Source organism: Delphinapterus leucas, chromosome 1 (genome assembly GCF_059928025.1).
Source record: "Delphinapterus leucas isolate spDelLeu-1000000601 "Yukka" chromosome 1, BTC_Dleu_Yukka2, whole genome shotgun sequence".
Taxonomy (NCBI): Eukaryota; Metazoa; Chordata; class Mammalia; order Artiodactyla; family Monodontidae; genus Delphinapterus; species Delphinapterus leucas.
The window spans coordinates 52413622-52438805 of NC_143129.1; the positions used below are offsets into that span (position 1 = coordinate 52413622).

At 41.8% G+C, this 25184-nt stretch overlaps 1 protein-coding gene across 1 annotated transcript in view; it reads right to left on the reverse strand.

The window, feature by feature from the left end:
* Positions 1–70: 70 nt before the first annotated feature.
* Positions 71–25184, reverse strand: part of TSEN15 (tRNA splicing endonuclease subunit 15) — a 149445-nt gene continuing 124331 nt past the window's right edge. Inside the window, exon 9 of the mRNA XM_022593350.3 lies at positions 71–24061. The gene's annotated coding sequence lies outside the window, so the exon portion shown is untranslated. The remainder of the gene's footprint in view (positions 24062–25184) is intronic.

A 25184-nucleotide genomic window follows, 5' to 3' on the forward strand; every position in this document is an offset into this window, starting at 1 on the left:
TCTATGAAACTTCAAGGAACTAATCCTAAGAAAATAATTCCAGATTTATGCAAAGATCAAGGTACACTGATGATCACCACAGTATTTTTATAAATGTTATAATTAAAATTACAAAACAAAGAGTGCTTGAATAAATTATGGTTCTTACTCAAAAAAAAAAAAAGTATTATGTTTTTGCTTTCATGTAGAGCTTTATCATGCACTTGGAATTGATTTTTGGGTGTGTGATCTGTTTTTATTCTTCTCTATATGGATAACCAGTTTCCCATCCTTTTCCTGCTTTCTCGTATCAAATCTTCACTTTGTATGGTCTTCTGTTGTTCTCTATTCCAGTGGTCTATTCTTCTATTCCTGTACCAGTATCTGCACCATTGCTATAAACTATAAAAGTCTTGCTCTCTGGCAAGGGAAATCTCCCATTTTGTTCTTTTTTCAAAACTACAACTTATAATCCTTTGTCTTTGATCTTCCATATACATTTCAATATTAGCTTGTCAAGTACCATGAGGCAATGGATAGACTAGACCCATAACTCTAGACACCAGAGCGACTTCATCTTTGCTCTGACTGCTATTACTATAGTGAGCACTAAAGAAGTGCCAGGCACATGCTAAGTGCTATACATTGACTCACTGAAACCTAATAACAACTCTGTGAGGTAGGTACTAATTATTATTCTCTTGTTCTAGTTGAAGTAACTGAGGATGGGTAAGATTAAGTCATTTGGCCAAAGTTCCAGGGTTATAATGAGGCATAGCCAGAGCACACCCCCTTTAACCCATTCTAACCATATGCCAGGGCTTACCTGGACATTCAAAAACTTAAATAGCTTCTATTAGTAGCTACTATTATGGTGAATAAAACTATAAATAGGGCTTCCCTGGTGGCGCAGTGGTTGAAAGTCTGCCTGCCAATGCAGGGGACACGGGTTCGAGCCCTGGTCTGGGGGGATTCCACATGCCGCGGAGCAACTGGGCCCGTGAGCCACAACTACTGAGCCTGCGCGTCTGGAGCTTGTGCTCCACAACAAGAGAGGCCGCGACAGTGAGAGGCCCGCGCACCGCGATGAAGAGTGGCCCCCGCTCGCCGCAACTGGAGAAAGCTCTCTCACAGAAACGAAGACCCAACACAGCCAAAAATAAATAAATAAAAACCAAAAACAAACAAACAAAAAACTATAAATATTATGACCAGAGATAAAGTCAGAAGTCAAAGCCAAGATTAAAGAGAGGAAAACCTTTCTTTTTTTCTCCCTTCCTTTCAATCCCCTCCTGCTAGAGGAAGGTAAGGACAGAGGGAACCACATTGCTTGGAGAAGAAATGCAGAGAGGCTGAGGCACAGGTGCATAAACACGCACAATAATTACCTCATTAATATCAAAACCAGTAGGAAACAGGCTCATTCCAGATGGCAGGACCGGGCCAGGCTCCTTCCTGAGGCCTCCAGCCAGCATTGCAATCCCTCTGAGGTGTGGGCCTGGTTTGCAATCTTCCTCCAGCTCCTACAGCTCTGGAGGAGTAGGCAAGACCACCAGAGAGCCCCCATCTAATCTCCTGCATTCACCACCTTCCTCTAATCACTTTAGGTGCTGACTTAATGGTGCCTCATGTTAGCCGTAACAGCTGTGGCCCCATTTTAGGAGCAGCAGGGCTATAATCCTACCTTAGAGACGAAGGACTAACATGTGGGGAAATTACATGATTTGCCAAAGCTTTTTTGCAATACTAGACAGTGAAAGAAAATCAGTGAGAAGGGATCAAGTTCTCAGGCATACAAACTGTCCTTGGAGGAATCCAGAGTACACTTAGTTTATTTTGTGACTCCTTTCCTCTGCCCTCCTCACCTCCTCACGTCCAGCCTTCACGAAGCTTAGATGTCCTCAAACTCCTGGCATGGCAAAAGCCCTCTAATAGGCTTGTGCTCTTTCTTCCAGACTACACTGATTCTCTTCCCTTAGTGAAAGCCCCCATGGGCCTCCTCTCACACAGGGCAAGTCTGCAGGAGCAGATTACATGGAAAGTAATTAAATAAGAAAACATTGGTTAGGAGCTGTCAAGGGAGCCAAGGAGCAAAGCATGTTCTAAAAACATACTTATCAACCCAGGCTGGTGGTTGGAGGATAGACCCTATCAACAGCAGCTTTTGGTATCAATCTTGACTTGGCCAAGATTGCTTGTCAGTGTGCTTGGTGACCTTGAGCGTCACTCCAGACAGCCTGGAGGTCTCTGCTCCCTTCTGTGTGAGAGGAGAACCTCTAGCCTCACTCCTTCCATCTGCAACAGATCTTCCCTGTTCTCCTTGACCCCTGGGAAACATCTCCAAGACCTGGTGGTTGCTGACCTGCCTCCTTCTGATCCGGTGCACTCGTTTTTAAAAAACAAATCAATTTTAAGTCAATGGGAAAGATGTCTATTATCCAGTGGGGCCACATCATAAGCCTACTTTCCATAAAGTAGTTTGAAGTCAGGGAGGAACACAGGGAATGGAAGTTATCATTAAAAATGTACCATGGTTCCAAAGCAAGGACCAGTCCACATAGCCTGGCTGCCCTCAAATCCTGAGCAACTGACACGGCATTCCCAAATCCTTGAGGATTCCAGAGGGCAATGTGCAGCAGTAGACTCTTGGGATCCTGACAGCAGAGGAAATCTAACCAGTGACTCAGCTTCTGTCCCAAAGCAGCATCTCCTAAAAAGGGGATGTGTCTGCTAGCACTAGGTGCTCAGGTAGGTCCCTGTCCTTCAGAGTGTTCTGGCCACCCATGGGACGTTACACAGAGGTACCTCCCAAATGGGTCAAAATGCCCTTGATGTCCAAAAGGATGATCTAGAGTTTTAACAGTAAACACAGTCCAAAATTACTGGATGATACCAAACTATACAAATCCCAACTCTTGGTATTTAACTTTGTATGTTATTTTCAAACTAATATTATCCATGTGCAAATTAAATCTTGACTATCTTAAATAAAAATAACTACCATGCCTACCACTAGATGGTTCAGAGGATGACCAGGTTAAACAAGGATTGAAAGGGGTTGGTTAATATTTACATTATAAACTGAAAGTATAAATTAGAAGCAACACTATAGGCCAGAGGAGGTAGGAGGGAGATATGGAAGTAGATCTTGACATTAATTAGGTTTTGACTATTTCCAAGAAACCAGCCCAGGCCAAATCTCATTATAACTGACACCATTAGACTAGAAATCTGTGTATTAGCATAAGTGTTCAAAAGTTCTCCGTTGGCCCCCTTTCTGTGTAAGGCACAGGACAGATTCCTGGTGGTCTGGAGACGGGGTGATAAACTGGCTCTCCCTCAATGCTCCGCTTAACTAGCTCAAGTCCCTTCCCTGCTTGCTGCGTCAGTATTTACATCTGTCAAATGGGGACAGTACTGCTTGACCTGCCTCCTAGTAAAATGAGAAAAAGATGTCACATCACTAGAAACCTAGTAAGAACTAGAATTTGTAATCACTCAATACTGATAAAGGATTTTCAGATAGTTTACGCCATTTGATCCTCACAATAAGGCAGTGGTTAAAACTCTATCAGATGCTAGGCACCCTTTATAGAACAAATATTTTGTAGTGTCCTCTTACTATCACAAAATGATATTAACTACAAATACAACTTTAATACATGTAAGATTTTAAAAGATAATTCTCTATAATAAAAGGAAAATTATTAAAATTTTTATAACATGGTCATTAAACGTGGGTTCAGGGACTCAACCCAGTTCTTCTGATGCCACTGCCGTGATCTTTCCAGAATCCTCTAAAATTATTTTTTAAATTAAAGACAATTAAAATGAATGTTTAAGAATTCCCTAATGCCATCATTTTTCTCTCCTCAGAAAATAGGAAAACATTGTTTTTTCATCACAGTACCCTTTCATAGTAAGCCTAGTCTTGCTGTATTGGTCAGTTCTACTGCAGTAACAGATAATCCCCAATTCTCAGTGGCTTACAGTGACATTTATTGTTCACTCACGTTACTGAAGGCCGAGGGTTGGCTGCCGCTCTGTTCCAGTGTGTGGCTCAGCTCCAAGCTGGAAGTTGGCTGCTGGTCTGCACTTTCTGGGATCCAGGCTGAAGGATCATGAGGTGTGCTATTCCCACGGCAGAGGGAAAGAGCCAGAGAGCTGGTGATAATCCATGATGCCTCTTAAAACCACTGCTTGAATGATCCACACACATAGTCACAAGGCAATAGTCAGTGATGTATAATCCTCATAAGGAAGGGGAGGTGGATAATTGCCAACCGCAGTGCAATCTACCATAACTGATCAGATCCATTACGGTACTCCGGGCAGTCCTACTAGCAGACTTGAGGCAGCACACAGAAAAACTTGTTCGCCATCTTTCTCGAGACCAAGGGTCACAGGTGCAAGCACTCATAGCAAGTGGTAGGAACTGTGAAAAAGCAAACAGCCAATCCTTCACTTAAAGGAGCAGCTACTCTAAGCCCCAGTAAGTATCGCAATGAGCAAATGAAAGCCCAAGTCCTCCAATTTCTCAAGAGAAGTCAGAAAATTGGATATTTATGTAAAACCTCCTACTTTAAAAAATGTTGACAACTATTTTCATTTTTTAAAAATAACAGTACCCTGCAGGCCAAACAAAACATCCAAAATCCAAATTTGAACCTTAACTTAAATTTTTTGTCCTTTGCTTTAGGGAAATTTTAGGGATGTGGCTAATGGGGCAGGGGCATTGCTATCCCAGTAAGGAGGGAACAGATTTTTTTCCCTATTGTGTTTCAATAACTCAGAGAGTCAGCGTTCACCCAGCTCAGCATCACTAAGGCTCCATTAATTGACTCAGGACTCAGGTCACGGTCTCACTCGTGGCCTTCAGTTTTCTTGTCCTGGGCTTGGCTCTATGAGCTGTTCCATCTCCCAAGAGATGCCTATCAGGCTGATTGACTTAGAGCTCAGATGGCAAAAGAAGAGGGTAATAATAGGACAAGAGATTGCACTCATTTGCCTCTTTAAATTTTCATATGGAGTGCGATTTGTTAACAAGGGGGAGGTCCCGAGGTAGTGAGGAGCATCAATAATTCAACAGAGGCTGTCAAGCTGCAAATAGCCCCATGGTGCCCAGCTGATGCTCCTGGTTGTGACACTGGCTACTCTCTCAAGCTCTAAGACAAAAGGTCACATTTCTATCATCCAGCCCATTTCAGTCCTATCTTTCCTCAGCTCCCACTTCCTAATGGTACTGGAGACCATTGTACTTGAGTCTGCGACCATGTTTGGAGCCTGAGGCTAACCTGATCACAGGTGAAACATGAAAGTTCCTTGAGAACAATGATGAATGCAGGAGCTCCCTCCTTGGTAAGATCTTTACTGTCAATATTACCTCCCAATCAGATGCATTTAGTGCCCAGGATTTAATAAATTCTTACCCCCATCCCCAAAACAAATGTCACTCTTTCCTGTTTGCAAGATCTCATTTCTCTACATCTTCAAAACCAAACTCAATACTCACCTGGACCTGGTCACTGACTTTCCTGGATTATGGCACGCTTTGGTCTCGGCAGAGGGACATAATGGCATCCAGCCTAAGATATTGGAACATTTAGGCCTAGAATCACATAAATCTATATACCCCCTCCCACCAAGATATATGACTTTGGGAAAGTTTCTGAAGTCTTTGAGCCTGTTTTCTCACCTTTAAAATAAGGATAAAAATACCTACCTCACTTAAGAATCAAATAAGACAGGATGTGTAAATTTATTATGATTATTTTTACAGTTTCTGAATGGATTTCCAGTTGGTTCCCTCCTCACCCTCTACATGTTGCCATTTAATAAGGCCAGATGTCTCATGGGTGAGACTGGACATCTTTACGCCAAAGCACCAATGACTCAGCTTCTGTTTTTCACCATGAGAAATAGAAATAGATGAAATTAGTGTCAGCCAAATGGTACTAGGAGCTGCCTCAGGCCTTTGTCCTAGAAAAATGGGTGATAACCAAACTCACAGTGTCGACAAACTCAGCCTTCTTTGGAAGGCCCACCAAACGTCAGCCCCAGAGCGCAATGGGCAGCTTCAAGATGGCATTCCTTTTCCATCACTGTTGCCAGGCAGACGCAGAGCTTTGGATCCTACAGAGCCTCTTCACATAGCAGGACAAGCCCAACAATGTGAGAGAGCAGGAAAGGGGGCCAGTGTTAACCCAGTGGGTTCTGCTTAATGTACCACATTGGCTGAGATGGATTTCATACATTAGCAGTTGAGGCTATTAGCCAGCAGTAGGCCTGGGAAATGCTGTTCAATATTTTTTTCCATTTCTGAATGAAACAGAGAGCTGAGAGAATAATACTGTGTGATAAGGAAAGCTTTACTCCTGGCAGAGGGCGTGTCCTGTCCCCGCATGTTGTCCAGTCACTTGCTTGGGAAGAGGAAACAGAAGCAAAGCTGGGGATGAGGGTGGAGAGGAGGGAAGCTCTTGTCCCTTAAAGCAAGGTAAAAATATTAGTTTATAGTTTTAATGGTTTGCTCTTCTACTGTAATTCCCTTTCACTAGTTTAATGTCACAGTAAAGTGTAAAGTCCCTATTTCACTTTGAGAAGTGATGTCATGTAGAATAAAAGGATGGGAAAATATCAGAAAAATTTTTTTCTCTCTTGTTCACACCTTCACTGGCCCTTTGGAAGCCGACTCTTATCCACTGGTCCAGGATTTGTAGGTAGTGAATGGCAGTGAGGTGAATGGTTGCCAATAGCAGGGCTGAGAATGGTAGAAATCTCAGGAAAGATGGGCAATAAGCCCTATTCTTTCCTGACCCATCCATGGGAAGAAAATCAACAAAGAATAAGAGGGGAGTGCAGACAGGCTGAGCTTGTGTTATACAACCTAGTCACGTAAAGACAATCAAAATACAAAGGAAAAAGTACACACGGTCCAAATATATAATGACTTTGCACTTTAAAAATAGTGACTTTTACTTCTCTCTGGAAAGTCTTCTCTGTTCAGAAATATCTCTTGCCTGCGGTTCTATTATTAAGTTGATTCTTTTAGTTTATAAAGAACTTCTACTTGGAAAAATGTGACCTGTTATTCTTGACCCACAACTAATATGAGTGGTGGAAAAGGTGGACACAAATCTCTCAATCTGTCCAGCGTGTGCCTCTCCTCTGCCACTACTTTATTTTCACTCTTGCCATCTCCTTCCTATGTCTGTACGATGGCCTCCTTCCTCACTGACCTCCCTGCCTCTGACTATACTCTCTTTCAGCCCCGTCTCCACCGAACAGCCAAAATGGTCTCTATTAAATGCTGGTCCATATCTCACTCCCCGGCTTCAAACTTCAAAGGCTTCCTAGTGTCCTTAGGAAAAAGGCTAAACTGAATGACATTGGCAGTAACAGTCTCTGCCTATCTATCCAGACTCATAACTCACCACTATCATCACCCCTCTTCTGTGACCTGTTGGTAGGTCCTCTCTCTTGCTCCCAAGCCTCTGTACCTGCACCTTCGTCTGCCCAGCATCCTGTTCTCCTACCTTACCTGGACCAACCCTACAAAACCTCCTGGTCTGGATGTGGGGCTCTTCCCACTGATTCCCACAGAATTTTGCACAATCTCTATCACAGGACATGTATTCTCTGTTGTTATTATTATGGTCGTTTAATCACCCATGCCTCCCATGAGACTGTCTATTCCTTGAATGTTGTATTCACTTATGTCTCGCTAGCATCTAGGCATGGCATAAAGTGGTTCACAGTAAATAATGTTTGAATGAATACGTTTGTTAGTTTAATAAGAAAATTAATGCTCAAGGGAATGTTGGACTTACTGAAAGTCACTCAAGCTGTTTATTAATTGGGTCAGATAGGCATCTGCAGTTTTTCTAGTAAAGATAGTATCTTTTCTTTCTAAAGAAGACACAAAACTCATAGTCATGAAGGAAATGTTTGTCTACAGGACAAGATACCATTTTTGGAGTTAATATAGATGTGATGAACTGGGAGAAAACATTTGAACATAGATGACACGCAAAGGACTAAAAGTCATAATACCTAAAAAAAAGCACTCATGAGTCAATAAGAAAAAAATATCATCTAACTTGTTTAAAAATAGGAAAGACAAATATTCCATCTGTCAATAGGGAAGTAAGCACATAAAAAGAACTTCAATCTCAACAACAAAGCAATAATAATTTTTCACCCAATTAAATTACTAAAAATACAAAAGCTTGATAAAATGTAGTGATGGTGAAGGTATTAGGAAATGGGCTTTCTCTTACACTGGTGATAGAATTGTCAATTGAAGATGCTATTTTTGGTGAAAGCCATTTTCATTATTCATCAAATTTTTAAATATGTATTTCCTAGGACCCAGTATGTTAGTTTTCTGTGGCTGCTGTTTCAAATTACTACCAATTTAGTGGCTTAAAGCAACTCAAATTTATTATCTTACAGTAGTTCAGAAGAATGACATGGGTCTCACGGACCTAAAATCCAGGTATTGGCAGGATTACGTTCCTCACTGGAGTCTCTAGGGAGAATCTGTCTCCTTGTCCTTTCCAGCTTTTAGAGAGCACCCACATTCCTCAGCTTGTGAGCCTCTTCCTCCACCTTCAAAGACAGCAACTTCAGGCTAGTCCATCTCACACTGTGATCTTTCTGATTCTGTCTTTTGATCTCTTCTTCCACTTTTAAGGACCCTTGACCCTTGGCATTAGGCCCACTTGGCTAACTCAGGATAATCTCCCTATTGTAAAGTCAGCTGACTAGGAATCTTAATTCCATCTGCAACATTAGTTTCCCTTTGCCATGTAACCTGACATATTCACAGGTCCCAGGGATTAGGACATAGACATTTTTGTTGGGGGAGGTCATTAGTCTTCCTACTACTTCCAGAAATTCCACTTCTAGGAATATACGCTACAGAATTGCGCACACACACGTGCCACAAAATGTATGATCAAAGATTTTTATTTCAGTAGTGTTTCTAATAGAAAGAAAGAAGAAAGAAAGAAAGAGGGAAAGAAAGAATCTAAATATCATCAAAAGTAGAATAATTACATAATTCCATGTAATGGTCAATTACATGTGTCAATTTGACTGGACCACGAGTTACACAGATATTTGGTCAAACATTATTCTAGGTGTCTCTGTGAGGGTGTTTTTGGATACAATTAATATCTGAATTGGTAGACCGAATAAAGCAGGTTGCCCTTCCTGATGTGGGTGGACCTCATCCAATCCGTTGAAGGCTTGAATAAAATAAAAAGCCTAACCCTCCCCCTAGCAAGAGACAATTCTTCCTGCCTGATGGCCTTCTACCTGGCACATCGGTTTTTTCCTTCCTCTGGACTCAAACTGAAACATCAGCTTTTCCTGGATCTTGAGCCCATAGGCCTTCAGGCTGGAACTAAAGCATTGATGCTCCTGGGCCTCCAGCTGCGACTCACCCTGAACATCTCGGGACTTGCCAGCCTTCACGATCACGTGAACTAATTTCTTATAATAAATCTCTCTCTCTCTTTCTGTCTCTCTAATATATACATCCTATTGGTTCTGTTTCTCTGGAGGACACTGACTAATACCTCCTCCAGAAAAAGTGCGGCCATAAGAAACAAGAAGACAGAGCTTTGTGGACCAATGTAGAAGGATGCTCATGGGATAGAGCTATGGGAAATAGGGAAATGTATATTATGATCTAATTTGTATAAAAATCAAAAGGGACACATAAATATGCACATATCTCTCTATAAATGCATAGAAAAGGGACTGAAGGCTGCATATTGGACTCGTAACAATGATTATCTCTGAGACTGGAAGTGGGATGGGGGCCTCGTGGTGAAAGGGGCTTTCATGTATATTTATTTCAATTGTTTGAATCTCTTATAATGAGAAAGTATATATAAATTATTTGTGCTATTTAAAAAAAATCCATTGTATACAGGGAATTTTTTCTAAGAAACTGGCTTAAAAGTTGCAATACCAATGTGTGAATTTACAAGAAAGAAGGTTTCTTTCTAGTGACTGTCAGTAACACAGGAATAATACTCAATTTCTGATACCTTACAGGATATTTTCCTAATAAAAGAATAGGTAAGAAACCAAATTAGTGAACAGAAAGGACGTGTTAAGCATGAAATCAGAGCACAGAAAATCAGATGTCCTTGAGGGATGTTTTATCTTAGCTGAGGTTTTAACTCCAGTGAATTATCCAATTGACCCTGACACTTGGGCCTCTAGACACAGCCTCTCTTTCTGATAATAGCTGTCTCTCTCTGCTCTGAAGAGTCACTTGAGAATTACTAGCAAACTCTCACTCTCCCACTGTCATTTTGAGAATCTACATTAAATCTACCTTTCCTATTTGCACAAAGCACCGCACGGTATCCACTCTCTCTCTCTCTCTCTCTTTTTTTTTTTTAACAGATTCTGAGATTATCTTCCATCTCTTTTGGCATTTTCAGTTTCTTGGCAGAGGACAGAGGTCTTTTGCATCCCCTAGTAAACACAGAATAGAGTGGGAAGCCTCAGGGGCATTTTCTGCTAGACAACTGAGTCCATTCATGGTGGGGCTCTTTCTTTGCCTTCCCGACCTTGTCTCTGGGTCTATGATTTCAACTTACTTTGGGGAACTGAACTCTTATTGACTATACTGAATTATCTTCCAAGGCTGTGTGACCTTGGGTTATGTCATTATTCTTTGTCATGATTGTTTCTTTCTTTTATCTAAGATAAGGGAGTCAGGCAGTTACACAGGAATAATACTCAATTTCTGCCACCTTACAGGACCATTGAGAGGTTAAAATAAGGAAACATTTACCCATTCAACAAATGTTTGCTGAGGTCCTTTACTCTGCCCAGCTCCAAGATTGGTTCTGGAGACACAAAAAAGAATAAGACAGTCCCTGCCTTCACAGCACTCACAGTCTTACTGGAAAGACACACAAACAATTATAATACAGAATAACAAATGCTAACATAGTGTGTTATGTTACACCCTGGAGGAAGTAGGGTTAAGTAAGATTTGGGGAGATATTATAACTCTTGAGCAGAATCTTGAAGAAAGAGCAGGAAATAGGACGAGGTGAGAAAAGCATTCAAGACCAAAGGGACAGCATGTAAAAATGCACAGAAGTAGGGAGAGGACTACAAGAGTTGGTTTGAAATAGTGTAATAGATTGAAGATAGCCCTGAATTCTTTGATACTCCCCCTCAAGAGGTGGGGTTTATGTTTGAATCTGGGTGGGCTCTGACTGTTTGATTGATACAATACAGCAGAAGTGGCACTTTGCCAGTTTTCAGGCCCAGGCTTTAAGAGACCTGTATATTCTACTTCTTGTCTCTTGGAACCCAGCCACCATGCTGTGAGGAAGCCCAAGGAGCCTCAGGAAGAGACCCAAATGGAGAGGAACTCAGATTCCCTGGGTGAATTCCCTGCTGATGACCAGCACCATCTTGCCAGCCATGTGAGTGAGGTGTCATTAAGTCACTAAGTTTTACATTAAAAATTAGCAGTAATTACTGAAACATGGAGGTAAAAAGGGGAGAATCAGGATCAGACCCCCAGGTCTCCAGGTATAGGTAACACGATGGAGATTCCTTTCTCAAAGATAAGATTTAGAGGTAGAGCAGGCTTGGAGAGTGGAGGAGGTGAGGGGGGCATTGGAGGGTGATGATAAGTTCAGCTGGGGACCTACAGAGTTTGAGAAGCAAGGGGTTATCTGGTAGAGATAGATGGTACAGTTGGACATACAGGTATCTGCAACTGGAGAGAGATCTGGACTACAGGTATGCGAATGATATTTACGGAGGGAGACTGCATGACTGCGGATACAAACACCTATGGGGAATATACATAAGTAAGAAGAGAAGAGAGCTCAAGAGGAACAATCACAATGGGTAGCAGAAAAAAGTCCATGAAGAAGCCGCCAAAGAAGTGAGAGCAGGGAAGTAGGGCAGAGAGTTTACCCTTTCTGCTCCTGGTGAGCAGTGCTTCTGATCACAGAGGGGAGGCTGTATTCAAGGCTTCACACTGAACCCGATTCAAGGTCAGGGAAGCATCCTTGATAGGCAAGCCGTGGTTCCCTGTGCCCTGCTCTGTTGCTTATGGGCAAAAATAAACTCAGGCTGAAACTGGGAGCGTGACAACCAACAAGCCAACCTCATGAAGGCTTTCACCCTTCCCTCTCGCTATTTTGGCCTTTCCTCACCTAGGTGCTGGGGTTTCTCCTGGTCCAGGAGTCCAGGAAGACAGCCCTGACTTTGCCTTTGAAAAAAAAAAACAAAACTAAGAAGTGCATTGGTGTTCTGTCTCTGAGCTAGACACGAAAAGAGGGCTCTTTTCCATTTTTTGTGAAGCTTTTCTTCCCCAAGCTGCACACCTAGACAGATGGGGGAGCAATGGTTTATTGATGCAGTGGAGCAGTGACTAGGAGAGTGGATGAATATTTTATGGGCACCAGTAGCAGTTAATAAATCATGAGGCACTGCAGACAAGTGGGTCGCTCACTCCACCCTGGACAATGGTTGCTGAGCTCTAGTCAAGTGGAATCTCCTTTTCTGGCATCTCCAATCTGTCCTGAGTGCTGTAGGGAAGCTGGCATGACATTTCTGTGGGTCTTGATTTCTCAATTCAGTATATGCAGAGGAAAGTTAGTACTTCTGTTTTTAGCTATTGTCAACTAGATGAAGCTCTAATTAGGCAGATTCAGAGGAAATTAACCTAGGAATCAAAAGATTTGGCTTCTGGTCCCAACTCTGCTGATGGCTAGCTGTGTGGCATTGGACAATATACTTAAACTCTCTGAATAATAGTTTCCCATCTCTAAAACAAAGAGATGGATGGATTGGTAATCTTGAAGCTTCCTGTCAGTCATACGATTTTCTGAGTCAATGGGTTTCTTGAAATGACAATAAATGACTCGTGATGCTGAGTGATCTGTTTCATAAATGATCCTTAATAAAAGTTTCTGTGCTGTATGCTTTGTTTGTAAGGAGCATTGACAACCTCCCTTCCATGTCTAAGGACAAGGGTGTCTAATTTTTAGAAAAGAGAAAAAGAGAAGAAAAGCAAAAACATAGACCTACTCAATAATTAGCTTTGGAAATAAGTACAGAAATGATGAGTACCGTTTTGCCAGACTCAATACTTGAGGTTGGTTTATTTATCTGTTTATGATTTACAACTTTAACTATATCCGAAAGGAATTTACACCGGTAATGAAAACAGCAATGGCTGGTTATATAAACAGAAGTTTCAGCACTATTAAAATTGCCAATTTTAATAATAAAAATAATATGACCGCTATTGAATGTTTACTCTGTGCTAATCCCTATATGGAGTATTTTACAAACATTATTCTAGTTAGTCCTCATTAGTCCCACAATAATGGCACACTGATAAGAAAACTGGGCTGAGAAAGATAAATTTCCTTGCCCAAGGTCACCCAATTAGTGAGTGGCTGAGATGAGATTCAAAACCAAGCCTGTCTGATTCTAAATGCACTATTATTGCAATAATAAATGATAGCTAAAACTTGCATTGAACTTACTGTGAACTAGAAACTAGTCTAAGCAGCTCACCCATCTGGATTCTCTCCATCTTCCCCTGCCTTTGAGCTATTTTATAACCCTGTAAATTGTAAAACACAGATAATAATACAAATTATTCATATCCATAGAAATGCAAATTAATTGATTATTGCCCTGTGGGTGGACGCATCTTGCATCTATTAGTAAATTCATTTCTGAAGTCCTTATGCTCTATTTCTGTATGGTTCTTGGAATTCTTTAAACCAGTCGTAATGTCTTATTGGTTCATTCGTTTACTGAATTAAACACAATATTTGACACGTGTTCATTTTATATTTGTAGGACAGCATGATTTTACCCTTTTTAAAAAATATATCCTTCATCAGTATATCATGCACATTCACGTGTTCTCAGAGAGGGAGAGAGTGACACAGCTCTGCAGCATGGCTGCTGCCGCTGGTGTGTGTGAGCACAGCAGGAGATGAGGCCAGGCCAGGCCAGGCCAGTGCACCAGCATTCTCTGCCTCTCACATCTGTGATGTGGTGGTCGCGCCTGCTGCTAACTAAGCTGGTTGCAATCACTGGCTTGGCTGCTCTACCCTCTGGGTGGCCTGTCTAATGACTGCTCCTCCACCTCTCACTGCTGCAGCTGCTGCCAGAGCATTGCCCAGCTGCCTCCTATTTTGCAGAGTCTTTTAAGGGTCTGTCTATAGACTTCCAGAGCCCTGCTTTCCCCAACAGCGCTAAAGACAAGGGCAGTAGAGACTGAAGGACAGGACTAACCAGCTTTCTGGAGCCATCCCTCTTCTTTTCTGAAATTGCCTTTTTAAACTTAAAGATAATGGGGTCCCGTTCGGTGAGCATAGTACTGTGCACCACCACAATCAAACCACTAGGATAGTGTTTCTCATACTGCGTGCCAGGGAACACGGGTGTTCCGTGAATAACTTGTAGATGTGCTGTGATAAATGGAAAAATACTTTCAAGTCTTATGATAACCATTTTATCATGATACTGATAATTATCGAAGCAATTTTATTTCCTTACCTTTCAGGATCAAATCACTTTGTCTTTACCTTATATAACTTTGGGGATTTTGTTGCTGTCCTAAGAAAACAGTTTTTACAGAAACATCTTATATGCCTATGCATAAAAATATTATCAGTGGGGTTTTGTGATATCAAAACTTTAATAAATGTTCTGTTACAGACCTGGAACCCTTCATCCTGTAACACAGAAAGGATAAGAGTTGAGGACTTTTGAAAAAAGATGGAGGTCTTTTTAGCAGCACAAAATCTAGACTTTTTTCTTACCTTGAGGTTTGGGAGCCATGAAAACCCTCCTGCCCCCTCCACTACTACAGGGAAGACCAGTGTAGGAGATCCCAAGTGCCAGTTATCAGGGGGCTGTGACATTCCACACACAATAGGTTTAACAGAGAAAAACTATGTTCCAAACAGATCTCCAAAGTGGTTGAAAATAGCTGTTGAAGATGCTGTGCTCAAAATCAGAACTTTAAACAATTATAAACAGAAACACAGAATTCTCTGCAGTTGGCATTAAAATCTTGAAATGAGAGAATTACCATTCTGATGCAAACCAGCTTGAAAACAGAAGAGAAAACATGAAAGGGATCGACTGTTAAATGTTGGTGATCTCTAAGAATCTGGAATTACTCCTCTTCTCTTTACGGTGTGTATATTCTCTCTCGCTGACCTTCATTCACTCCCTGGACTTCAGCCACCTCCTCTGTGGAACAGAATCCCAGGTCCCACCTTACCCCGGAGTTCTTGCCTGAGCTCCTGACCCTACTGGGGCAACTCTGTTTGGATATCTCACAGACACTGATGTGTTTTCTTCATCCTCCCACCTCACGCACCCACCCCTCCATCAGCTCTTTCCCTTACACTCTTTGCTGTGGAGAATGACACCATCATCCGCTAAAAACATGGGAATTATTCTTACGTCTTCCTTATTCACACATGTCCAATCCATTGCTAAATCCCATCTATTCTATCTCCTAATTATGTCTCCATTGTCTTCTTTCTCTTCATCCTCTCTTGCCATTATATCAAATCAAAGGCTCAAAATCTCTTTCTTGGTTCCTGAAAGCTCATTTTAACTGGTTTACCTGCCTTTTAGTCAATTCTCACCAATGGTAGATTGATCTCTGTACAGTGTAAATTTGATAATGTCACTCTCCTTTACAAAAAATCCTTCTGTGTCTTTCCATGGCTTTTCATTATCTGAGCCCAGTTTACCAGTTCAATCCCATATTTTACCAGGCTCCCATCCTACCATAAATTTTATGCCAGCCACGCTAAATTGCTACAGATCCCCAAATATGACATATTCTCCATTGTGGCCATAGCTCTTTGTTGTGCTACTGTCTCTGCCTCTTGAACTCACTTATCCACTTCGCTAATTTCTTCCCCCACAAGGCCTTCCTGGAACCTCCCAGTTAGCCTTCAGTGCCCCTCTCTTGTGTGCTCATGACATCCTATGGGTCCACTCGGTCAAAACCTTTACTGAGCCCACTCTACCGAAATTGCCAATATAGAGAGAAAGCATTTAGGAAAAAAAACCCCTATACTTCTTTCTCTAGTATTTTCTTTTTTTTTTTGAATTTTATTTATTTTTTATACAGCAGGTTCTTATTAGTTATCTATTTTATACATATTAGTGTATATATGTCAATCCCAATCTCCCAATTCATCCCACCACCCCCGCCACTTTCCCCCCCTTGGTGTCCATACGTTTGTTTTCTACATCTGCGTCTCTATTTCTGCTGATACCCCTGTCCTTTCTTCCATTTAGATAAGATGGGCAGTCTCTACTCAATACCCTTCAGAGTAAGGCTGGTAAATGAAAAATTCAAAGAGCAGGAAATCAGTTAATATTAGCTTTTTGAGTTTCCCCAAGTAGACTCAATTTGGCCGTTCATTGTTTAAAGGAGAATATTTTAAAAGATCAAAAACCTAGGTCAGGAATGTTTTACAGCACAAAGTTCATTCTGATTTGGAAGATTTTATGGACTGGCACCAGAGAAAAAGGAAGCAGAAGCAAGAGTGAGTAAAGCCACTGGCGAGTGACTCTGAGGGTGGGTAAGGGTGGCCCAGGAAGGGAGGAGAGCTTCTTTTTTTTTCTCTCTTTTTTTCTTTTTTAACTTTTTGTTTTATATTGGAGTATAGCCAACTAACAATGTTGTGATAGTTTCAGGTGCACAGCAAAGTGACTCGGCCATACATACACATGTATCCATTCTCCCCCAAACTCCCCTCCCATCCAGGCTGCCACCTAACATTGAGCAGAGTTCCCTGTGCTATACAGCAGGTCCTTGTTGGTTACACAGTTTAAATATAGGGGAGGAGAGCTTCTAAGAGTTTCACTTCCCACATCCAAGAAGGGAACCGAAGGAGCTGGGAGTGAATCGGTGGCTCTGAAGGGAACTTTCAGCGGGGAGTGGGAGGGTACAGTGTGTCCTGCATGAATTGGTCACTGAAAGTCAGATGTGAGCCCAGACCCCAGAGCAGATGCCCACACATGTTAGACAATGGTGTTCCTCCCACTGATGTGGAGCCAATGGAGTCTAAATGTAGTCCCGAGGATGAAGGGCAAGGGGAAAACCTTGAATTGTCTATCATTCTGAACTGGCTAGAAGTAAACTTCTCACTATAAGCATAATGAGAGACCAAGATAGAAATTTAATGTCGTCGTAGAAAAGGCTGTTATAATTCTTGCTATCTTGAATCTGTGACTTAGAATTACTACTTGTGGCTCCTGTTTAATAGTCAGCTTTCTCCACTGGATTGTGGGCTCCTGGAGGACAGGGACTATTTGTATTCATCTTTGTAACCCCAGTCCAGTCATAGTGCAGAGACTCAGTAAATGCTGTCAGATGGAAAACAATGAATAAACCAGCAAACCTGGATGACGAAGGATGAGGATCCAGGCAGAAGCAGGGCAGATGTGATTTTCCTTAATGGAATTAGAGTTGAATATCAGAAATAAAGCGTGTATTATTTGTTCTTCTGTCTGTTAAGATAAGCTTGTTCAAATTAACTAGTAATTAGCTGTATTTATTTTTCACTAAGTGTGAACTTAGTCATTCTCATTTAATCTTCTTGTTGAGATTATTATGATAACTCAATTGAAGATTTGTTACATTGTCCACTTGGATGATGTCTAAAATTTACTTGAAAATACTTTAGCTTAGTACTGTGATATAAATGTGTGTGTGTGTGTGTGTGTGTGTTTGTGTGTGTGTGTGTGTGTTGGTTTTACTCTACATGCTAGGGGTACGTGATTAACATCCTAACCTGGAATTAACTGTCCAGATGTGCTTAGATTTTAAAAGTCACACCGAGGAGTCCACACTCCAGAGTACTCTGAGTGCTTCCATTATCTCTATCTCCATCAGCAGTGAAGGGGTTATTCAGTAGCATTTAGCGGAGTTAGAAATAATTTTCAAAGACAATTTGAGTAGTGTCCAATTGTGACTAGCAAGGTACAGACATCTCCACCTATGCATGAATCTGTCCCACTCAGCATCCTAATACCTCTCAGTGTGATACCCCAGCCTAGAAGTCCCATTTGGTCCTGTGTCCCATCTCTAACCAGAGGATTTACTGTTGGATTCTGACTTGATGACTAGCTGATCCCCCCAAGATAATATTTCTGTATCTGCCACTAGTGAAATTGTCATACAGGGGGCCTAGCAGAGGAACCAAGGCAGGGAGCCAATAAGAGCACATTGTATGACTCCTTGTGTCTGTGTGCTGATAAATGTTTGTGTGTGCGTTGCAGGATTTGTTTTCTTTGTAATGGACCACTTGGTAGCAAGTTTCTTGGGAATGAGACCTAGACAATTCCTCTACCTTTAGCATTGGAGGCCACCATTATTTGCCAAAAGAACCCAACAGTTGTGAATGACCAAATTGGCTTAGATGAGCTGACAACACAGCACTTAATACAATGCACATTATCATTGCTTTTTCCTGACATTTCAGATTTCTGTAGATAAAGATATAAATACATACATCACAATGAAAAATTTTCCACATTATTTCTCTCCTTAATATCCTGACTCTAATATTTTCATAGCATGGTTGACCCTTGCATGTGTCATCCACTGGAATGTCACTGCTCTCCTCATCTGAATTTCTTTCTGGCTTGTACTTTATCCTATTTATCTTGGATGCCCCTCTGAGCCTACTATGATATCTCGCCAGGAAGAAGCCCTCATCATTAAATGTTTGCTGGCTGGAATGTCATGAAACAAACTAGATGACAGTGGTATCAGAGTCGTCCTCATTGCAAAGCCCTACTACCACCCTCTGAGGTCACAGTTGATACTCCAAGAAGAGAAAGGAAAAAGCAGTATTGTCACGAAGGGCTGGGCCCACACCCAAAGCTGTTGGGGGCAAAAGTACAGAACCCATGTGGCCATGAAGACAGAGAAAGGGCAGACCCTGCTCTGATTGTAGGTTGCCTTCCCATCACTGGGTAGGCAGCAGGCTGAGAGAAGTATTGTCCAGCTTTGCTGGGAGGAAGGAGACCACCATGGAGAGGGGATGAGCAGCCCAAGAGAACATCTTTACAACTAGATTTTTCAACCCAGTAGCCATGTCTGTCAATAAAATACGAGATTGAAGCATTACTGTTTTACTTGCCACAGATAAGACAAAGCATGTCAGTTTGTCATCACTAGACTGGGGTTGCTGAGGAGAAGCTCTGACCCAGCATGAGCCCCTTAAGAAGGCAGAATAGGCTCTGAGAGAATGAATCTGACCGCAGAGTCTGGCCCAGAGGCCCAGAGGAGCGTAGGGAGGCGCAGCTTAGTCACGGGTCACTAAATGGCCGGCACCTGGTGGCAGGGCATTGTTTTGACTAAGGCCACTTGGGTTACCAACCTACCCAGACAGCCTTAAAGCACGGAGGCAATTTGTGGGAAAGATATTGGTAGGAACTTCAGCCAGGCTACAAGAGAACACCAGGAACGGCTGTTCCGATAAGCAGCTGCTCTTTCCTTTACCGAGGGTCCCATGGCAGTTCATCTGGCATTACTGGTGTCTGCCCAAGAGCTTCACTGTTCACTTTTGCACTATTCGCTCTCCCCACACTGGCTTTGCTTTGCTTTCTCAAACACCATGGGAATGGCTGGACACACACTCTCATACCTGAAGGGGATGTTAGAGAGCTAAAGATGGGCCCTTGACCCAAGTCACTCTCTGGATCATTCAAACCTCCCTAATCACTACCCAACCCCATTACTGTCGCCACCACCACCGCCAGCAATCACGTCACTGGCCAGTCATTCTACAGCAGCATTCCTATGCTTGCCAGCCGGACAGTCATCTGGGGCTACTTATTAAAAATACACATCCTGGGACTTGCCTGGTGGTCCAGTGGTTAAGAATCCACCTTCCAATGCAGAGGTCACGGGTTCGCTCCCTGGTCTGGGAACTAAGATCCCATGTGCCATGGGCAACTAAGCCCATGCGCCCTAGAGCCCGTGTGCCCTAGAGCCCGCATGCCACAACTAGAGAGAAGCCTGTGCGCCGCAACAAAAGATCCCGCATGCCACAGTGAAGATCCCTAGTGCCACAACTAAGACCTGATGCAGCTAAATAAATAAATAAATATTAAAAAAATATATACATCCTCAGGCTCCTCTATTGGAAACGCTGGGGTGGGGCTCAGGAAGCTCTACTTCTATTTAGCACCCCCAGGCCACTCTAGAATTGGGCAAGATTGAAGACTGCACTGGAGCAGTTCTAGAATTTTATTTATTTAGCATCGGAATAGCCTGGGTGCTTATTATTAATACAAATGCAGAGTTCTACCCCGGAAGCCCACAAAAGATTCTACTTCGAAAGCCGTGGCACAAGATCTTAGGGATTGCAATTAATAAACATTCCTAGGTGATTCTGATAGAGAGGTCCATGGGCCTCACAGTGAGAAGCATTATTTTAGAGAGAACCCCCATCTAACTTCACACTCTCAGTCTCTAGCCAGTATGATCTGGGAGCAGCCATGTTCTACTCCATACTGTGATGGGTGGGTCAGAGGAGGACTTTGGCACTTGGGGGACTCCCAGAGCCAGAGAACCAAAACCATTGGGCAGGAGGGGCAATGAACAGAATGGTTAAGCAGACATGTCACAGCAATAAAGGTAGATCTCACACTTAAATGAAACAGAAAAGGCTGAATTTATTTTTTTTTAAATATTTATTTATTTAGGCTGTGCTGGGTCTTAGTTGTGGCATGCGGGATCTTCATTGCAGCATGTGGGATCTTTCGTTGCAGCATGGGGATCTTTTTTTTTTAGTTGCAGCCTGCGGACTTCTTAGTTGCAGCATGCGAACTCTTAGTTGCGGCATGCGTGCGGGATCTAGTTCCCCGATCAGGGATTGAACCCCGGCCCCCTGCATTGGGAGCACGGATTCTTACCCACTGGACCACCAGGGAAGTCTCGAAAAAGCTGCATTTAAATAAGATGTGGGTAAACCAACCTTTATGTATAAATATTCTAATAACAAAAAGACTAAGAATTGCTCACTAATATATCAAACACTTATTATGCCCTGAGCGCCTGAGGTATGCATGCTATCTCATTTAATACGTGCAAAAATTTTAATGTTGTATTTGTGAGCCAATAAGAAACTTATCCAAACACATAGGAAGTAAGTGGCAGAGCCTAGTCTCAAATCTAGGTCTTGTTGAAGTGAAAGAACATGGTTTTAATCACCAAGGTGTACTTTAGCTAGAAACACGGATTACTTCTGAAATCAGGAAAAAGAAACCCACAAATGTAGTGTTATATATAATAAGAGAATTATGGATTAATAAAAGGGACTCTGAATTTGATCACAAGACCCTTTGGTGGTAGAAAAAATAATCCATCCCCATAATTTACCAATTTTGTAAGCTCAGATTTTAATAAATTGTCTTTTATTAAAATTACACACCTGTAAGGTTGAGGACCCTAGAACTCCCCAAATGTGCCAACAATCAAAAGGGGCAGAAATGATGTAAAAGGAAACCACCTAAGGATCAGAGACTAAATCATTCCCGATTCCTGTGGAAACGCTGCCTCAGAAATAAATCAGACAGCTCTAGGCTCTGTGGGCCTCCGCCTCAGTCAGCACCATGTTCTGGAGCCTCCAGGGTTCGTTGTTCAGTGTAGAGGAGGCCTCTCGCCCAGGTGTCACAGTGTCCCAAAGCCCCAGGGTTCAGGACTGTGCTCCCTGGTTCAGGCCTGCAATCTTAGCCAGGCCCTGGCTGCGTAGATTCCCCTCGAGCAGCAAGAAGAGACAGGGTCTAACCTCTATTTTCTGCCAACTTGCTGTGTGCTGAGAACCAATAGCTATAATCAAAATGCCTCCTGTTGACTCTGCAAAGCCTTGGAGGAGTTCACAAGTGCTAAACACATGTTTCCAAATCCTCATCTCTGAAGCAGTCCTTTAAGACATAAAGGTGCAGGGGCCTGTGAGGGGGAATGGAAGAACAAACAATGTAGCAAGGTGTGGTGGCTAAGGGGCAGAGGGAGACAAAAATAGAGGTGGATCTTCAGCCCCACTTCCTGCCCTGCCCTCCCTCCTCCACCATCCCCTCCCAGAGGATCCTTGTCACAAAAAGAGCTTGGGATACCTGGGAAAGGCCTTTATTTTGCCCATGGTCTAATCCAATCATTTGCACAGATGAGAAATAAGTGCTCTCAGGAGCTCTGAGTGTTTCCTTAAACTCTTTGAAAATGGATGAAAAAATGATAACATATAAGTAATCCCCAAACCACCGATAACCCCAAACCTCCCTACCATTAGGGAGCAGCCTGAATAATTGGTTCCTAAACAATTAAACTCTCTGGTTCTTTCATCAGTCACTTTATTAATAAGTATTTATGGGCTACCCTCTGTAAACCCATCACTGAACTGAGCAAGAATCGGAAACACAGGACCTGGAAGTGACTTCAAGAAGCTCCTTGTTTAATAGGCAAAACATTCTCTGACATAAATCGTACCAATGTTTTCTTAGGTCAGTCTCCCAAGGCAATAGAAATAAAAGCAAAAATAGACCTAATCAAACTTACAAGCTTCTGTACAGCAAAGGAAACCATAAACAAAATGAAAAGACAATCTATGGACTGGGAGAAAATATTTGCAAATGATGCAACTGACAAGGGCTTAATTTCCAAAATATACAAACAGCTCACACAACTCAACAACAACACAAACCAAACAACCCAATCAAAAAATGGGCAGAAGACCTAAACAGACATTTCTCCAAAGAAGACATACAAATGGCAAACAGGCACATAAAAAGATGCTTAACATTGCGAATTCGTAGAGAAATGCAAATCAAAACTACAGTGAAGTGCCACCTCACATGGGTCAGAATGGCCATCATTAAAAAACCTACAAATAACAAATACCGGAGAGGATGTGAAGAAAAGGGAACTCTCCTGCACTCTTGGTGGGAATGTAATTTGATGCAGCCCCTATGGAAAACAGTATGGAGTTTCCTCAGAAAACCTAAAAATAGAGTTGCCATATGATCCAGCAATCCCACTCCTGAGCATATATCCACACAAAACTATAATTCAAAAAGAGACATGCACCCCTATGTCACAGCAGCACTATACACAATAGCCAAGGCATGGAAACAGCCTAAATGTCCATCGACAGATGAATGGATAAAGAAGATGTGGTACATATATACAATGGAATACTACTCAGCCATAGAAAAGAATGGAATAATGCCATTTGCAGCAACATGAATGGAACTAGAGATTATCATACAAAGTGAAGTAAGTCAGAAAGAGAAAGACAAATACCATATGATGTCACTTATATGTGGAATCTAAAATATGATGCAGATGAACTTATCTACAAAACAGAAACAGACTTACAGACATAGAGAGCAGACTTGTGGTTGCCAAGGGGGAGGGGCAGGTGGGGGAGGGATGGAGTGGGAGTTTGGGATTAACATATGCAAACTGGTATATATAGGATGGATAAACAACAAGATCCTACTGTATAGCACAGGAAACTATTCAATATCCTGTGATAAACTATAATGGAAAAGAATATGAAAAAGAATGTATATACATATAACTGAATCACTTCACTATACAGCAGAAATTAACACAACACTGTAAATCAACTATACTTCAACAAAATAATAAAAAAAAGAAATGCATTGTTTAGAGAGAAGGTCAGATTGATAATTAGGGGACAATGCAAGGCAGTAAGATCTGAGTGCTACCTTGAGGAGAACTAGAGATATGGGCTTTTCCTTCAGAAAAAGGAAAAAAGATTAAGGTGGACCGGAGGTATCAAGGGAAGCTTCATGGAGGAGGCCGGCTTTGAACTTACTAGGATTTGGAGAGCAAAAGAGAGAAGTTCTGAGGGCATTCCAGTGGTGGAGAAATGGATGAAAGTCCTCCCATCTTTCCGCCTATCAAAATCTTTTCAGGTCAGCTCAGGTCTGGCTTGCCCTTGTAGTCTTCCACCATGAGAACTGTGAAGATTAATGCCTGCAGATATCTTTGAGTCTTCAGAGAAAACAAGTATATACACAGAGTTACAAAAAAGCATCAATGGGGTTGCATTACATCAATTGCAATTAAAGTATTCTGGACTTAAAAAAAGGTAACATCCTATATTCCTAATAGCATGGAATTAGAAAAACTAACCATCAAATACCTTTTACCCATCTCTTTGCTTGGACACGTTTAAAATGTTAACTTCTAGAGGAAAAAATTAATTGGATGGATAAGAGCAAACACTCCTTTCTATATGTGGTGATTTATTTCCTCCACACTGTATAAACCAAACAGCTGCATTTAGAGCAGATACATAAGATTCAATTATAGTTACAGACATTACTAACCTGCCATTTTTCTAAACATTTTGAAACACTGAAAATGTAGTTGAAAAGACAGCTTGCATCATGTTTGATCATGGAGAAGCAGCATTCCATGATGTTAGGTGAAAGCTATATCGAAATCCTACACCTGCTTGCAAATAGAATTTTAACTGGCAATTTGGCTTCTAGGTAGCGTATTATGACATAAAATAAATTAATCTTTTTTCTTTCATACAGAACACAAGGCCACAATCAGTGCCAAGTCTGTTCCCTAGAATTGCTTGGCAGTGTTCCCAGATGTTCCAACAGTCTTGTAGCAGAAGCTTTGCAACCCGTTTGCTAGGCAGAGCTTTTATTTTTTTTCCTTCCATTTAACAGACTGCAATATGTCCCACCCTTCCTGGTATCACTGGACAATCGTATTTTCAATTCTTCCTTATGTCTTATTTTCCCAAACCTAAGGTCTTTCTGAAACTGACCTTGTTATTCTAGTCTGTTATTCTCTTCAAGCCTATACGGCTATATTATCCTCTTAAACAGGCAAATCCAAGCCCAAGGGGATTCAGATTCAACTTAAAACGTGTTCCCCAGAATGTCAAGTTTCTCAAGATGTTAATAGATATTCCACGAGATAAAGTGATGTCAAATAATAAAAAGAAACGCTGCAAACCTTCCAAATCTCTAGGGATTTATGAAGCACATTACTTGAGAAAAAACAGAAATCAAGCAGGAAATATATTTAACTTGGTTAAACAAAACTGATTTGACTACAGAATTCTTTCTCTCTCTTTCTCCCTCTCTCTTTCTCT